At 32.6% G+C, this 2981-nt stretch overlaps 1 pseudogene; it reads left to right on the forward strand.

The window, feature by feature from the left end:
* Nucleotides 1-615: 615 nt before the first annotated feature.
* On the forward strand, nt 616-899 carry LOC138158798 (small ubiquitin-related modifier 2 pseudogene; annotated as a pseudogene).
* Nucleotides 900-2981: the final 2082 nt, after the last annotated feature.

The following is a 2981-nucleotide window of genomic DNA, read 5'->3' on the forward strand; positions in this document are numbered from 1 at the left end:
ACAAAGAAAAGGGATCAGAAGCAAAAGAGTTATCAGGGGAGTGAGAAGACAAAAAGAAAAAGAAAAGAAAAAAAAGAAAATAGGATAGAGGAAAATGCAGTTAGTAATCATAACTATGAATGTGTATGTGATAATTTTACCCATAAAACAAAAGTGGATAACAAAATGGATTAGACACCAGAATCCAACAATTTGGTGTTTACAAAAAACACACTTGAAACAGAGAGACAGAATCTCTTCTACTTCAGCTGAAAAAAAAGGCAAGGGGAGCAATCATCATCTCAGAGAAAGCAAAAGCAAAAATCGACTTAATTAAAAGGGATAAGAAGAGAAACTATATCTTGCTGAAAGGCAATGTGGTGTGTGTGTGTGTGTGTGTGTGTGTGTGTGTGTGTGTGTGTATACCAAACAGGAGAGCATCCAAATTCTTAAAGGAAAAGTTTAATTAATTACCGAAGGAAATAATGAAACTACAAAGGCTTCGAACTAACAAAAATCTCCACCTCCTCCTTCTTATCTTCCTCACTATCACCACCATCATCTTCCTCCTACTGCTCCTGCTGCTTCTCCCTCCCTTCCCTTGGAGCTGTGGCTGAGGAGACCCTCGGACTCACCATGGTTGATGAAAAGCCGAAGGAAGGAGTCAAGACTGAAAACGACCACGTTAATTTGAAGGTGGCAGGGCAAGATGGTTTGGTGGTGCAATTTAAGATTAAGAGGCAAACATCACTTAGTAAACTAATGAAAGCCTATTGTGAATGACAGGGTTTGTCAAAAGGCAGACCAGATTCCGATTTGATGGGCAAACAATCAATGAAACAGACACACCTGCACAGTTGGAAATGACGGATGAAGATACAATCGATGTTTTTCAGCAGCAGACAGGAAGCCCTTACTAAAAAGATAATCTACAACTCTACTCCAGAACTGTGCTACCAAGGAAAACAATATATTGGCAATTAGAAAACCAAGGTTCTGTTCATCCACATGCTGACTACTGCAGTATAGTTTTCTATCTTCTTTGATTCCTTTCCCCATTCTTTTATTGTACATAAAGTAACTAGTGTATGTGCACAGGAATAATGTGTATTTTTTTTTAAACTAAATGGTCAATGGTATGTTTTGATCAACATCAAATGAAGATGGGGAGGGGGAAAAATAAACCGGTTCTGTGAAAATATCCCTTTTCTTCATTAGTGGCATGCTCATTCAACCTTTATCTTTATATTCCAGTAAGTTGTTTTGCTCTTACTGTTTAACAACAAAACAACAACACAAAAATTACTTGCATAGTTTAATTGAATAATTTCAATGTTTTTTTTTAATCATTGTAAAACCAGGGATGATTTTGTAACTTTTTTTTGTACATAGCTGTTACATGTAGGCCAATCTCTGTCTCTCAGTAGGTAAAAATTACTATAAAAGAAATTGATCCTAGATAGTTTTCCCTTCAAGTCAAACATACTGTTGTTTAAGTAAACTTTTTGTTTAAAATATAAAAAAACAAAAATAATTAAACCCAACATATGCAATAGATGGCAAAAATTGGTGATAAATTTTAAGGTGTCATTTTTAATATTGAAATAACAGGCTTTTACTTTTAAGGAACATTTCCCAAAGAACTCTAATCTCCTTTGATAATGGCAAAGTTGCCAAAGATAGCTAAAAAAACACTTTTATTTCAGACCACCTCTTAAATTTAAAAGAATATTTCCCTTTAATTCATTTCAAAAGTACTTATAACTTAGGTCAAAGAGATGGCACAGCAATAATTTCACATCTCTCAATTACCAATTACATAAATATGTCATAAATAACTAGAACATATAGCATTGCAAATCCCAAACCAGCAAAAAAAACATATTTGGGAGATAATACTTTTATTTAGACTTCCATACAAATGTCATATGTAAAGAATATTATAAAAATCCCTTTATAGTGTGTTTAATGTGAAATAAGAGGAGTAGATCATGAAATTTAAAAAAAAATCAGCATAATGATGTTAACATTGCAAAGGGAATAACTTTCCATGCAATAATATTGGGCTTAGTATAGTAAATTGAATTTGATAAAGTATTTGTATTTAGAAACAGTCACAAACTATATAATGGAAATGTCTTCTAGTAATTGGTTTGTCTAATTTTATAGTGTGGTACAGTGAAAAGAACTATGGTTTTGTAGTCAGAACCTGTGTTCAAATTCTGGTTCTGTCATTTATTATTTCTGTGGTCTTGGGTAAATGATTTGATTTTTCTGCATCTCAGTTTTACTTTTGTTTTGTAACTGAGAGGGTTTTCTAAACTTGGGTGGTCAACTAAATTACATGTAAGGTTGCTTCCCATTCTAAATCTAAAATATTTTTATCTATGACTAGATGACTTCTAATCTCCATTCCAAGTTTAAATCCAACCATATGAAAGCTTCATTTCAGAAATGTGAAGAGTGAGACAGAAAAGGTGAAGTAATCTTCTCAGGTCACAATGTTCATTGTAGAAACAGAAATAGCACTTGAATAATTTATTATTTATATTTATAGGTCACTTTGTTTATATATATTTTAGGTCACTTCTTTCCACCATATCATAAATTCCTTTCTGTTTATTTTTATCTATCTTTCTGTCCATCTGTCTACCTACTTGTTTATCTGCTTTCCTACCTATTTTTCTAAATTCATAATCATCTATAAGAAACTTACTTTTATTATGTAAACAACATGGCATTCCATGAAATTATAGAATCCATAATATTTCCTGAGAACCTGACCTAGCTGAGTCAGAGAGCAAGGATATTTGATAGCCTCTTCTACTTTTTTGTGGTGTGATGACTGAAGAACCCAAGACTAATTACAGACTTAAAAATTTCACAGAAACACACTTTTACTTACATAAGGTTTAATAAACTTGCCTTAATTTGTTTTTAGAGGAACTCCTAAACTCAAGACAAATATGCAACATAGAAATGAGTTTATTATCCTTCAGTAA

The sequence above is a fragment of the Petaurus breviceps genome, unplaced genomic scaffold, assembly GCF_028583685.1.
Source record: "Petaurus breviceps papuanus isolate PSGF00001 unplaced genomic scaffold, PetGlider_PUasm1.0 115, whole genome shotgun sequence".
In the NCBI taxonomy this organism is placed as follows: Eukaryota; Metazoa; Chordata; class Mammalia; order Diprotodontia; family Petauridae; genus Petaurus; species Petaurus breviceps.